Genomic DNA, 16,174 nt, shown 5'->3' with positions numbered 1-16,174 from the left:
TAATAACCGTTATTATAACTCGTATTGTTATTTCTATATATATATTAAAATATATTTGTGTTAAAAAGAAAATTGCGCGTATGAATGTTGTTGGCAAATACCATAAGTTTGATATATGTTGATATTCAATTAACTTCTAAATTAAAATTTCAGGCTATTTGAAATCGTAATGCGTAACATTATAAATTGGAAACTCGTCTGAGATAAATCTTAGTACGTAACTCCACTTATTACTAAAATGTTGATATGCAACATCACTAATTACTAAAAGTTTATTTAAGATGCACGTGCGATGCTAGTGTCTGTGGCTTTCTGCATGCACACATGATTGGCTCTTCTCTGATCACATCCACGAATGAAAGAAAACAACAGTTTTTTTCCTCCATTTTTAGCACTTTATCGATTTACTTGCTCGAATACAAAGTCTTTTTCTCACATCAATTTTATAACTTTCTTCGGACGTATAATAACCATTTTAAAATAAAACTAATAGTGTATGTATATTATTACGTGGCTGAAATACCTACATTGAGTAAATTAGTTTCAATGGTAAGAGATACTTTGGTCTATGCTCATTATGTAGGATAAACTTCTCTAGTGTTCTTAATAAAGCATGGGCATGGCCAAGCGTGTTAAGGCGTTCGACTCGTAATCCGAGGGTCGCGGGTTCGAATTCCAGTCGCACCAAACATGCTCGCCCTCCCAACTGTGGGGGCGTTATAATGTGACGGTCAATCCCACTATTCGTTGGTAAAAGAGTAGCCCAAGAGTTGGCGGTGGGTAGTGATGACTAGCTGCCTTCCCTCTAGTCTTACACTGCTAAATTAGGGACGGCTAGTGCAAATAGCCCTCGAGTAGCTTTGCGCGAAATTAAAAATAAAACAAAACAAACAAACGTTTCGGCTCTTCTTTGATAGTAATTGTTATTTGAACGTTCAAAACTGAGACAAATGTTTAAAGTTTAACGCAACCGGAAGCATTCGATAAACTTTTTTTTTCTATTCGCCCCCCACCGGTGGAGAGGTTTTAGTTAGTCTTGTATTGAGAAAAATAAAAATAAGATAAAATAGGTAGCCACGATGTTTTGTTTGTTTTCGAATTTCGCACAAAGCTACTCGAGGGCTATCTGTGCTAGCCGTCCCTAATTTAGCAGTGTAAGACTAGAAGGAAGGCAGCTAGTCATCACCACCCACCGCCAACTCTTGGGCTACTCTTTTACCAACGAAAAGTGGGATTGACCGTAACATTATAACGCCCCCACGGCTGGGAGGGCGAGCATGTTTGGCGCGATTCGGGCGCGAACTTGCGACCCTCCGATTACGAAGCGCACGCCTTAACGCGCTAGGCCATGACAGGCCTAACCACGATGTGTGGCTTGTAATCTAAATCACAACGTAAAACAATGTCTAAGATAACTCAAACAACTCAAGTGTTATCACTACAGTGAAAATCACCGTACGAATTACAGTGGATGCACATATTGCAAATTAAACAAAACAAACACGTTAGATAAAAGAAAAAAAAAAACATACAATAAGAACAACGCGCATATCATAGTCACAAACCAGCACCAGTACAAAACAAGATTCCTATCGTGTTCACACCCTCAAACACAGAATACACAAATACACTTGCCTTCGTCGCTTCGATTTTACAAACATCAAGAGAAAATGAAATATATGAATATTGAAAACAAACAACACTAGAAGACAGCTATGAACAAAAAACTAGCAGCTTAATACACAGAAACGTTACACCTTAATTTGTCGCTGACATCAGTAATACCGAACAAAAAATTTCACCCTAGTACTGATAAAAATTGCTACAAAAACATCACCTTTAATGTTCTCAAAAACAACTTGTCTGTCTATGCAATCACATTAAATAAACGCACATCTTTCCATATTAACATCGAGGGTGGCCTATCTCCCTAGCGGCGTGAGATCGTGTAAGTCACACCAAAGTTGGTGTCATCGTTCGTAACTACACAACGTTAAATAAATGTACAAGATTTAATATAAACAGTTATGTTACTGCAAGACGTGATAGACAAGGAAGGTTCCCTGAAGATAGGCAGTTTAGTTCTATATGAAAACACACTCTCCGTTAACGAGATAACATCCACTTCTGAAAACGAGTGTATATCCCAAGATACCAACCTAGAAATAACAGCAATTTTACTATCACTGGTCTATACTGCTCTCCATACAATAATCTAGATACTACTGTACTGCACACAATTGTAGCACACAAGCAAACCTACGCTGTAATAGACAAAAATGAAGTATTTCAATGTGCTAATTCAACAATAAAAGGCAGAAAAAAAATTGTTAGACTTCATCGAAGAACCCAACAGTAACCCACTGAATGATAGCACCCCGACGCATACTGGACATGCGTACAATAACGAGGATGTCTTAGATATCTGTATATGCTCTTTCTCAATAGCAAATTCCTTTATTTCTTTTAATGTGGGAAAAGATATAGAAAGTTATTGGGCCCGCATGACCAGGTGGTTCGGGCGCTCGACTCGCAACTTGTAGGTCGCAGGATCGAATACCCGTCGCACCAAACAGCTGTGGGGGCGTTATAGGGTTACGGTCAGACCCACTATTCGGTTGCGTTAAACTTTAAACATTTGTCTCAGTTTTGAACGTTCAAATAACAATTACTATCAAAGAAGAGCCGAAACGTTTGTTTGTTTTGTTTTATTTTTAATTTCGCGCAAAGCTACTCGAGGGCTATTTGCACTAGCCGTCCCTAATTTAGCAGTGTAAGACTAGAGGGAAGGCAGCTAGTCATCACTACCCACCGCCAACTCTTGGGCTACTCTTTTACCAACGAATAGTGGGATTGACCGTCACATTATAACGCCCCCACAGTTGGGAGGGCGAGCATGTTTGGTGCGACTGGAATTCGAACCCGCGACCCTCGGATTACGAGTCGAACGCCTTAACACGCTTGGCCATGCCGGGCCGAGCCGAAAGGTAGCGTTGACCTTTGTAATATTGAGTTACAATGGTCGCTGACAGTTTAGCCTCCTTTACTTATGTCTTTGGTACCATGAGATAGTGCTGTTGTTCCTGTTGTTGTTATGTATATATTAGTTTTGTAATTGTTTATTTCGTTGTTATATGATTCTTTTCACGATAGTTTATAGTATATCGATGTTGGTCAATGCCTCATTGATCTATTCTATGCCTATTGTGAAGTGGGTGCTTCTGATAATAAAGGCTAACCTGTGGGCTACTTCCGGATATGTGTATCTTGATATCTCCTGATTGAAAGGCATTTTGGGGCTATTCTTGAAGTAAGGTGTTAAAATTCTTTGGTTCGGCGCCCTCTACTGAGACACTGCCTTCTGCTAATCCTTTGCATCTTTTTGTTTGCTTTGCCAGTTGTGGCTCTCTATGCATAGTTGGAGTGCCCTCAATTATAATAACATATCTGGGCGGTATTGGAGGTCTCTAGACTGTGTTGTTTTAGGATTCATGCTGCTTCCGTGTCTGCGTTGTTTTAGGATTCATGCTGCTTCCGTATCTGTGTTGTTTTAGGATTCATGCTGCTTCCGTGTCTGCGTTGTTTTAGGATTCATGCTGCTTCCGTGTCTGTGTTGTTTTAGGATTCATGCTGCTTCCGTGTCTGCGTTGTTTTAGGATTCATGCTGCTTCCGTGTCTGCGTTGTTTTAGGATTCATGCTGCTTCCGTGTCTGCGTTGTTTTAGGATTCATGCTGCTTCCGTGTCTGCGTTGTTTTAGGATTCATACTGCTTCCGTGTCTGCGTTGTTTTAGGATTGATGCTGCTTCCGTGTCTGTGTTGTTTTAGGATTCATGCTGCTTCCGTGTCTGTGTTGTTTCTGATTAGTGCTTATTTTTTCCGTGTCTGTGTTGTTTCTGATTGGTGCTTATTTTTCTCTGGTTAGTGTTATAAGTCACGCGTCATCTTCTTTGTGTTATGTGTATGTGTGAGCATGTGTTTGTGAGAACTAAGCCATTTTGTGACAAATGTTCGTTATAATTAGTTTTTAAGTTATTATCTAATCTTATACCCGACGTTTCTTTGGAGTGACTGTAGATACTTATTAAAACATTGTTATTACATCCTTCTGGGCTTTTGAGGTTTCAATATTTTTTGTTAGGGAGCTTGGCTTTTCCTGTTCGGAATTGAATTGTGGGCTAAATCGAGACAATCATTTTCTGCTACAACTTATCAGTGACGTTGTCTCAAGCGATATCTGTGTGTTCCTACCACAAAAAGATCACTTATACTAGGCTAACAATTTGATGATACTGAGAACGTTAAAGGCTTCATAATGGGTTTTCTCGTGAGTGGTTTATTCACAATGTCGTTATATTTTCAATTACCAGTAAGACTTGTGTCGGTGTGGCGTAGAATAAGAACAATAGAAATGATCATTGCTGTGTTCGATACCTCCTGTAACTGTTCATTTGGAACCATATGGAAACTGTCCATGAACCACTAGAAATTGGATGAGCGTGGGCGAGAAGAAGTATTGATTTAGCACTGTCGAGGTACGTCTGGATAGTTGTTCATCAGAACAGGAACCTGGTGGCCAACAAGAAAATGTGAACGACCATAAAAACAACAAAACACAAAATGTGAAACAGTAAGTTTGCATGTATCTCCTCATGGACCAAACAAACCTTTATGCCAACTTTGGAGAAGATCCTTTAATAAGGGCGAAGTAGTGGTAAAATAAACCCACAAAACACCCATAAAAACAGCAAAATGCAAAATTGAAAATTTGTATGTATTTCACCATGGACCTAATGAGCTTCCGTACCAATTTTCGTGAAGATCCAACTACACCCTGCAAAATATTTGCATGGACATACGACAGGCAGTACTATTGTATTTATATAGATGGTGTCAGTGCAAATGATCTGCATATGACGTCATATATACACTCTTAGAATGGAGAAAAATAAAGTTCTCCATGACGGGATAGGGAGGCGAAACAAGTAGATTGTGACCCCATTGCAACTCTATATGCACACAGGATAAAAATTTCGTGAAGTGGGGGTCGCACATCGTGTAATAAAAAAGTTTTTCCAGTATCATATAAGCAAGAGTTCCATTATAGTATGACAAGTAGGGTATTTCAGAACTCAGTCTTAAACCCTTACACTATTTGATTTACATCAATGATAAAGATGAAGAAATAGTCAATAAATTGCTTAAATTTGTAGATGGTATTATGGTCTTGGGTGTTACTAACTATAAAGAGGATATTGATGATTTACAAAGAGATTTAGATCATTTAGTGAGTTAGGCAAATAAATGGCAAATAGGTTTTAAGTAAAATAAGTGCAAGATAATGCATGTGAGTTATCATAATTTGAATTATAAGTATAATTTGGATGAGAATAGCCTTAAAGTGCCACGAAAGAAAGGGATCATGGTGTAAGGGTTGATAGGTCTCTAAAACCATCCAGACAGGGTGCTGTTACTAGTGATAGGTTTGGTTTGGTTTTTAAAATTTCGTACAAAGCTACTCGAGGGCTATCTGTGCTAGCCGTCCCTAATTTAGCAGTGTAAGACTAGAGGGAAGGCAGCTAGTCATCACCACCCACCGCCAACTCTTGGGCTACTCTTTTACCAACAAATAGTGGGATTGACCGTCACATTTTAACGCCCCCACGGCTGGGAGGGCGAGCATGTTTGGCGCGACTCGGGCGCGAACCCGCGATCCTCAGATTACGAAGCGCACACCTTAACGCGCTAGGCCATGCCAGGCACTAGTAATAGGACAAATAGGATTTTATATTATATTTACAGAAATATTGAATGCAAGTCTATAGAGGCTATAATTTCATTGTATAGGTCACTTGTTTGGCTACATTTGGAATATTGTGATTATTCTTTGTCCCCTTACCTAAGGTAAAACATTGAATTCTTGGAAAGGGTTCAGAAAAGGGTTACTAGAATGGTGTCTTCAAACTGTTTTCCCTTGAAAAATAGAAGCGTTAGGCAGGATTTGATTGAGGTGATTAAGATTGTAAAGGAAATTGGTAGTGGTGAAACATCATCTTTTTTTCATATTTAACAATGAGAATAGTAGGACTAAGGAACACAAATATACATTTTGGCAAGGTAGAATTCATCTTCAGCTAAGACAGTTTCATTTTTTTAATAGTATGGTTGGCCTTTGGAATGGTTGTCTTCGGATGATGTGGAGGCAGTAAATTTAAGTGAGTTTGGGGAAAGCTTGATAAATATACTCTTCAAAAAAAGAAACGCAAAAGGCAAAATATAAGACAAATTGTTAACAAGTTTATTCCGGGTAGTTCTGTATGACATGTGTGAAACTTTGCACATTCACTGCTGAACATCCAAAGTCTGCAAAGGCGAAGTCCACGTTCACTAGTTGAAGTTTAACGTCACTCAACGTCAATAACGAGTATACCCCCCGTGAGCATCAATAACTGCTTGGCATCTCCTGCCCATGGAAGCAATGAGATGACGAATCACATCCTGTGGAATGGTTGTCCACTCAGCCTGCAAAGCTGCTGCAAGCTGAAGTAGAGTCTGCGGTTGAGGTTGTCGCCGTCGCAGACGTCGGTCCAACTCGTCCCAAAGATGTTCGATAGGGTTTAAATCTGGTGATCTGGAGGGCCAGGAAAGAACGTTGATGTTGTGGTGTCTCAAGAAGACAGTGGTGAGTCGGGCTGTGTGAGGACGGGCGTTGTCATGTTGAAAAACGTGGTTGACGTTCACCATGATGGGTTGCACATGGGGCCTAAGAATCTCGTCGACGTATCGTTGAGCCGTAAGATTCCCTCGAATGTGCAAAAGGTCTGTTCTGGCATTGTAGGCGATGAAAGCCCACATCATGACGCTGCCACCACTAAATCTGTCAACATCCTGCACACGAGGTCTGCCAGATCGTGGACGGTCACGAGTTGATCCATGTTGTTGGTGACGATTCCATAGCCTTGTGATGGTGCTTGGGTGGACATTCACAGCTCTGGCAACATCTGATTGAGATTCGCCTGCTTCCAAGCGACCAATGGCGTTGTTGCGTTGTGCTTCAGTCAGTCTTGGAGTAACTGTATTGGGTGTCGGTGGCTTAACACTGAGCTATGGAAACCGAGAACCCGTCACTTGTATAGGGATTTTGCACATGTTGCACTTGCAGAATATGCAGATCTCTCAAACAAATTTATTGGACACGCATGCGTTTTGGCGAAAAATCCAATGTTTTCCTCCGTTTTCAAAGTGCACAACTTTTATTGTCATTTTGGTCTGACAATCAGTGCCTTAACACGTGTAACATCACATACTCTGAGCTTGTAACGTTATTACATATATTTCTCTTTAAAATAAAAAAATATCCCTTTCGTGTTTCTTGTTTTGAAGAGTATATATGAATGACAATGACTAGCTTTAAGAGATATTATTATTATGTATTTATTAACAGTTTAGTCTAGAAGACGGAACAGTCGATATGGACCAGTAATTCACATGTTAATGTTGAGTTCCCTCTATCAGTTAAAATTATAGCTTACGATACTGCTCCCTTCTTTGATTATGAAGTTCCTTGAATAATCCTAATACGCAAATAAACCAGTGCACTAAATTAACTGTCTATTCAACAATTTTTGATGGTTTTATTTTCTGAGGATTATGGTATGCAAATGGGATGGTCTCTTGTTCTTTGTTGTCATTTGGTGTCCTGTTACTTGGTTCCCTCTGGCTAGGTGATCGATGAAATCCACAGATAGTTTTATTCTTGATGATCCTCTGGTACTTTCCTCAACAGGAATCCTGGGCTGTTCTGGAGGTAAAATTTCTGCTGACAAATTTTTCAACAGAGTTGACCAGTTGACCATACTCCCACTGACTTACTTTCAGAAATAATCAGTTGGATAACCTTTGATATATACTGTCTGTCAATATTCTATAAACTAATATACAGTTATTCCGAACATCTGCTTAGCTTTAGAGTTTGTCCTTTCTTGCAGCAGGGATTGTACAACTATACCATGTCAACTCAAAGAAATTCCGTCTTACCAGTACTAACATTACAGTGATGTTTCATTTTAGCACAAACTAATTTACTTATTTCTCAGTTAAAATCATGTATGACAGTTATTTCTTCTTCAGATCTACGAGACCGCTTCCAACCATCAATTTTCCAATATGCACCATAATACTTGGTTCCACTATGCCCCAATGACTAGATATAGAATCATTTCCAATAACTTCTTATATGATTATTTCACTTTTTAGTTGTAGTATTACCATATTCACTGTTATCAGTGTAAGTTCAACCTTTAGTTTCGTAATTGTTATACATTGTATAAAGATTTTCTGGTCATCAACTGTTAATCTATTTAAATCTGGTTTTATCTCACATTGATATTTCTGCATGAAGTCAGTCCCCAACATTCACTTCTTCTTTATATCAATTACCTATACATCTTGGTATAAAGTAGCTTCATGTAGCAAAGCAGCTTCAGCTTTCCTCTTGCCGGAATTTTGACCATTTGCTATTCCCATCTTTCCATCCTCTTTTGTTTTCATTGTTATGGCCAAGGAACAAGTTTTAAATCAATTGTTTTATTATAATCAACATTATTATAATCTTCACCATAATGACCAAACAGAAGAAGTGGAATAACTGGAGTTTAAGGCTCGCGACTCTCAATCTGTGAGTTATGGTTTTGATCCCATCGCTGAACACACTGTCTCTTTCAGTCGTGTCAATCTGTGAGTCATGATTTTGATCCCATCGCTGAACACACTGTCTCTTTCAGTCGTGTCAATCTGTGAGTTATGGTTTTGATCCCATCGCTAAACACACTGTCTCTTTCAGTCGTGTCAATCTGTGAGTCATGGTTTTGATCCCATCGCTGAACACACTGTCTCTTTCAGTCGTGTCAATCTGTGAGTTATGGTTTTGATCCCATCGCTAAACACACTGTCTCTTTCAGTCGTGTCAATCTGTGAGTCATGGTTTTGATCCATCGCTGAACACACTGTCTCTTTCAGTCGTGTCAATCTGTGAGTTATGGTTTTGATCCCATCGCTGAACACACTGTCTCTTTCAGTCGTGTCAATCTGTGAGTTATGGTTTCGATCCCATCGCTGAACACACTGTCTCTTTCAGTCGTGTCAATCTGTGAGTTATGGTTTTGATCCCATCGCTGAACACACTGTCTCTTTCAGTCGTGTCAATCTGTGAGTTATGGTTTTGATCCCATCGCTGAACACACTGTCTCTTTCAGTCGTGTTAATCTGTGAGTTATGGTTTTGATCCCATCGCTGAACACACTGTCTATTTCAGTCGTGTCAATCTGTGAGTTATGGTTTTGATCCCATCGCTGTACACACTGTCTCTTTCAGTCGTGTCAATCTGTGAGTTATGGTTTCGATCCCATCGCTGAACACACTGTCTGTTTCAGTCGTGTCAATCTGTGAGTTATGGTTTCGATCCCATCGCTGAACACACTGTCTCTTTCAGTCGTGTCAATCTGTGAGTCATGGTTTCGATCCCATCGCTGAACACACTGTCTCTTTCAGTCGTGTCAATCTGTGAGTTATGGTTTCGATCCCATCGCTGAACACACTGTCTCTTTCAGTCGTGTCAATCTATGAGTCATGATTTTGATCCCATCGCTGAACACACTGTCTCTTTCAGTCGTGTCAATCTGTGAGTCATGGTTTTGATCCCATAGCTGAACACACTGTCTCTTTCAGTCGTGTCAATCTGTGAGTTATGGTTTTGATCCCATCGCTGAACACACTGTCTCTTTCAGTCGTGTCAATCTGTGAGTTATGGTTTTGATCCCATCGCTGAACACACTGTCTCTTTCAGTCGTGTCAATCTGTGAGTTATGGTTTTGATCCCATCGCTGAACACACTGTCTCTTTCAGTCGTGTCAATCTGTGAGTCATGGTTTTGATCCCATCGCTGAACACATTGTCTCTTTCAGTCGTGTCAATCTGTGAGTTATGGTTTTGATCCCGCTGATCGCTGAACACACTGTCTCTTTCAGTCGTGTCAATCTGTGAGTTATGATTTTGATCCCATCGCTGAACACACTGTCTCTTTCAGTCGTGTCAATCTGTGAGTTATGGTTTTGATCCCATCGCTGAACACACTGTCTCTTTCAGTCGTGTCAATCTGTGAGTTATGGTTTCGATCCCATCGCTGAACACACTGTCTCTTTCAGTCGTGTCAATCTGTGAGTTATGGTTTCGATCCCATCGCTGAACACACTGTCTCTTTCAGTCGTGTGAGCATTTTAATGTTATGGTCTATCAAATTTTCGAGAACAAAAGAATAGAGTAAGGTTTGGAAGTGGATGGTGCGGATTAGTTACCTTGCATTTAGTGTATCACTGCAAAATTAGAAGTGGCTAGTGCAGATAGCCTTCAAGTAACTTCGCATGCAATTCAAATCAAAACAAACCAATGATTAAAGAACAAACTTTAAGTCAACTACTTGACAATAAAAACATATATAGTTACAATATCTTTGATTCATATGTAAGTAATCCCAGCCTACAAATATGGATATATGTAGGTAAAAACCTAGAATACAAACTTATATGCTGCCTACGAAATAACCTCACCACATTTGAAAGAAATTGTATAGTTGGATGATGTGATGGCAGTCTAAGCCACCGTAAAAGAGTCAAATAATTTGCAATACAACTATTTGCAGTGAATAAGATGACAGTACAGTTCCAACCACTTCGGAAAACAATAGTTTTTACCCTGCCTATGCACCCAGGAATTCATAATTTAAGAAAATTGTTGCCACTGCTGTAAAAGAGATATAAGTTCTCCTCAGTAACTTAAAAGCTATTTTAATAGCATAGACTACCATAGTTAGATTATAAAAGCTGGCATTGTGTAAAAGGATGTTCACTACTTATTGATACATCACAAATCTTGAGCAAGGTGCTCCACTTGTCCACATCAAAGACCATTTTACCAGAAGTGGCAGTAATTACTAGAAGAGCTGCTAAAATTCTACACTATAACTAAGATTAATAATAAGTGCTTTTAATTATGTGTAATATGAAAACTAGAAAATGATTTTATGACCACTCTGCTCTAGGTTTTCAGTTGTTTTGTCAGTTTGTTGAATATATATTTAAAAATGGCTGGTATGGATTGAGAAAATTTTATGTAGAGGAGCAAACAACGTTTCGACCTTCTTCGGTCGTCGTCAGAAGGTCGAAACGTTGTTTGCTCCTCTATATAAAATTTTCTCAATCCATACCAGCCGTTTTTAAATATATATTTTTCTCTACAAGTGGGTTTTCTTGTCATCATAGTTTGTTGAATTTTGGTGCAAAACCGCTAGAGGGCTATCTGCACTACCCATTTTTTTATTTAGAAGCGTTAAAATTAGCACGTCTCCTGCTAATGCTCTAGGTTTTCTGTTACATTTACCAATTGTTGAAAAACATGAAAAATCTTAAGTGTTCTCTACTTTAAAAATGCCCCATTAGCTTATCAGGCCGTTGATATTGTAATGGCCATAGTTCCCTTTTCATTTGAAAAGTCATTGTAACTGCTAACGCCCCCCGCTAGCAGAGCGGTATGTCTACGGATTTACAACACTCAAATCAGGGGTTCGATTCTCCTTGATGGGCTCAGCAGATAGCTCAATGTGGCTTTGCTATAAGAAAACACAAACAAAAACACACGTAACTGCTAAAATCTATTGTTTTCAGTCATAGTGACCTAGGAAGTAAGTTAAAGTCAACAGTGAGGTTATGTTTAAAGGTTTATCAGTCTCTCACGGATCTCCTTTTCTTCCTCATCTGTCAGATCTAAGCAGCACTTAACAACACTGACATCATTTCTAACTTCAACTTGTTAACACTGTTTTCTGGTAAAGCCAGTGCGTTGAAGACTATCATTGTCTTAACTCTTTCTCTATCAAATTATTATTTTTAACTAATGCTGATTACTACATTCTTTTTAGTCTTTTAGTACCGAATAGGGGTGAATTACATAAAAGGTTCATAACTTCACTGCAAACGAGGATATAAACATGAATTTTTCAGAGTTTGTTTGGAATGTACATAGTCGGGTAGCCAGTCCTGTTCAAACATCTCCATTTCTTCCAGAGTTTCCTACTGCCACTGGGCATCCTGTTCTGAACTGGTCGATGATTTGGATTCAGGTGGATATGGGGACTGTACCTGGAATTCCTGAACCAGGGCCTTTCCTCGAACCACGGTCGCTCTTCTCGTGATTTCGCTGACCTTCCCCTGGCAGTGGAACAACGCCCCTTCGTGGTCTTAACTATCCCTACTCCATTGGTTGCTTCTACGTTCCTTTGTGTGCTTGGTCTACTTTCTTCACCACTGTCTTCCAAGTCTTCTTCAGAGTTTTCATACTCAAAACAGTCACTCCCCGAGTCCGAATCTTGCTGAATTATTTCCAAAACTTGAGTTGTAGTGAATGAAGAACACCTGCTCGAAGTCATCTTTAAAACTTTGTTTACAAAATTCTTCCCTTTTTCGCATCCCGGAAACAATACTAATCGTGTGACCAGGTTTATGAAGATATAAATAGACTAAGATAAACATCCAAAACTCATAAACACGTCAAGTGTGAGCTTTGCATTTGCTTGTAAAGTGCTGCTATCTAGTGAATAAAGAAGACACTATACAAATTATACAATAGTCGCAAATAACGCAAAGCCGTAGGATTGACTGGCGTCAAATTTGGCAGCGAAAGAGTTAAGATCTTATTTTAATGATGTGTTCTACTTGCTGTCACGCAACATGAGACTACTGAATTTTATAATTTGATGGACTGAGTCATAACGTCCAGTTAAATTGAACATGTGAGTTTACGTGACATGTGAAACATTAGTTACACCCATTGTTCTCTTTAAAACTGATGTTTTTCACCTTTAATACTCTCTATCCTGCTTTTTGGCCACATTTTCCATTTTTAGCAACAAACCCATGCACGTGAAGTAATGTATATATTCAGCGAATCCACATATTTTCACAGTTACTCCAGTAAATCTGTTTCTGATAATGATCCATATATGAGATCTACTGACAATATAACTATTCTTTCCAGAATTAACATTTGTGGAGAATAGCCAACTTACTGTTGTATTATACCTCAGATTTTGGCACTCTAAAGATAAACAAGCTCTTATCTATCTACTCCTATGCATCTAAACTAGTTGGTGTTACATAATGAAATTGTATTTTCCAATGTTATGGTTCAATATGCGATCTTGCCTTATAGTATTTACCGTTTATGAGCCATTCCAGTGATGTACAATCTACCTTGGTGATATTTCTTTTTTACAATATAGTGATGAATGTGTTTTACAAATATTAAAATTGTAAAGTTCTTGAAGTAATGGCATTCAGAAGACATTAACATTTGATGTGCATATTTCTATACACCATCCAATATTTGTGGCAGCATCGCTCCAATCATAATGTCACTGATATCCATGTCCATGGAAAAGGATTCTATCTCGTCTCAGGAAGAGTTACATCAGAGCATTAAACAAGGTAAATTTTAATGACTGGGGAGAGTTTGTACAGTTCTAACTTCATCTAAAATGAGATTCAGTCTTAGTTAACACAAAAAAGTGGTGCCAACATTTTAGAGAAGTTTACCACAAGCATTTCTAAAACTGTGCAAAGCTAAGAAAGCTTCGTATTTCTTCCTTCTATGTGTCCAGTCTACCAGTGCTTATATTTCCACGAGGTCTTCAGATATATCTATGCATATCCCACAAAAAACCTCCAGACACATTTGAATGAGAGAATATTTCTTTTACTTCGGTTTTATATATACTTATCATAACGAAATATACATGTTAAATTCTTCAAACACAACTTGAAGCACCAAATCTAAAACTGGGATGCTATTAACATATAAAAATCACCACTCCTACAATAAAACACATAATACAAATTCTATTACTGAAACATATTTTGTGGGGTTCCTTTCTTCTGGCAACTAAGCTGTGGCTGCTGATTGATATCTTATAATTATACTGTTGGCTTCTTGTGGAAACATAGTATATATAACGTCCAAATGATGTCCATTGTTTTCACTGGAATCTTTCTCCACACACTTGCAGGTAAGAATGTCTTCTCGGTTGGTTGTTGCCACGCTGAGATCTACTTCGCTATTTAAAGATCATAACTCATTGGAATAAGCAGCTAACTTTTCTTGAGTATCCTCGGTTGGTTGTTGCCACGCTGAGATCTACTTCGCTATTTAAAGATCATAACTCATTGGAATAAGCAGCTAAATTTTCTTGAGTATCGCATTTACTACTTGGCTCTATTTTCCATTGAGTTAGAGCAATAGTACAACGCAGGTATTATGGAATCACTTGTTCCTATGTTCAATGGTTCCAACCAGCAACTCGTAAAAATACTTGACGAAGAGTTCTAGATTTTTAATTTTTTTTTTTTTGGTCAGCCTTTAAAGGAAGCAGGCGTAATCTGTTTGATTCTGCTATTTCTTATGGGAGGTAACAAGAGTAGTTGTCCAACACTTGCACCACTCATTACCAATTATTATGAATTGCTGTAATCGTAGATATGAAGTCCAGCTCTTAATAAGCTGGAATCTAGGTATACTTCCAAAAGTTAAGTTACCTATCATACTTGGCTGAACAACATACTTCTATATTTTGTATTGATGCGTGATCTAATCATTTCACTTTTCTTCGTATAAGGTCTCCTGATTGATCCAAGATGTATCATGTAAATGACGTATTAGTAGCCACATTGTACAGTGACAGGTAAAAGTGAGTCAGCATGAATCGCAGCTTGTTTCTCAACGCCTCTAGAAGATCCACCTAGCATAGAGCTCTTAGGAATGATGGATACTGATCATGTGTCTCACCTACTTACAGTCCTCCTAAATGGATCTCAGTGTATCCATAATTAACTACCTTTTAATGTAATTCAATTATCTCTGTAAATGTCTAAATATTAAAGTTCCAGAGCATTTGCGAAAGTAATGAAGAGTATTGCGTATTCAACAAAAGATTTTCCCAAATCAGTCAAGGACCGTATAGTATCTCCCTCAAATTAGTATATCTCTTCGCTTTTTTTCACATATTTTACCATTTTAAAAAGACACTTCTTGAATTATAACATACTAAAATAATGTGGTAAAAATAACACTCTGAAGGAATGGAAGATATAAATAAACTACCACTTATTTTAATCTAAATCCTGATCACTGGCACTAAATTTTATCTTGATCAAACTTATTTGTGATGTTCCAAGACCCAAAAACAAATGAAGTACTCAATGACCTGATCATCACCACAACAAGAGGACTTAACAATAAAAGCAGTATAATATCATAAATAAAGGGTAGTTGCACACACTAACACTGATTGTAAAACTGAACCTGGAGAAATTGTTTGAACTTGGATGATAACGAGAAAATAAAATTAACTTATTTATACAAAACTATAACAGGCTTGATATGAAATTGTTCACATAACTGAATGATAACTAAATTATTGACTTATAAGTTAAAATTCATTATGCACACATGGTTAGCGGCTGGTACATTAATTCTAGCCAATAGGAAGGGCATAGGTAAGATTTCACAGCACTTATTGAATTTAATATTTCAAAATATATTTCCCTCACTTTTGTTACAGCACTAAATTCGGCATTCGATTTCATGAGGTGACCAGTGAGTTGGTAGCTCGTTGCGTTACTTTGCGAAAACAATTCCCAGTTTTGTACCAGCACTTTTAGAACGAAATGTATCAAACAAAAGAGAGCCCTGATTATTAATGTGTCCTAGAATATGGCGTAAAGATAGCAAATAGGTTATAAATGTAGACTTGCTCGCAGGAGAATAAAATAAATACTCTTAGCAAGCAAAGAGAATAACAAACACGTGCTGAGTGTGGCCTAATGGTTAGCTTGTCCTAACTGTAGATACGAGGAATCATCGTTCTTGTCTCATTGAAGCAAAAACGTATTCTACATATTAGAGTCATAAGTGAACTATAAGATTGATGGTCAAATTCCACCCTTCGGCCAGTTAATAGTAGCCAAGAAGTTGAAGTGGAAGGAATGATGTTAAAGCTAACTGAATTTCCTATATTTTGTCAGTTCAAAAGGGATTACTATGTGCAGTTAGGCCTTTGTGGAGATGTACATG

This window comes from Tachypleus tridentatus, chromosome 10 (assembly GCF_004210375.1).
Source record: "Tachypleus tridentatus isolate NWPU-2018 chromosome 10, ASM421037v1, whole genome shotgun sequence".
Taxonomy (NCBI): Eukaryota; Metazoa; Arthropoda; class Merostomata; order Xiphosura; family Limulidae; genus Tachypleus; species Tachypleus tridentatus.
Note: the sequence above shows the minus strand (reverse complement) of the source record.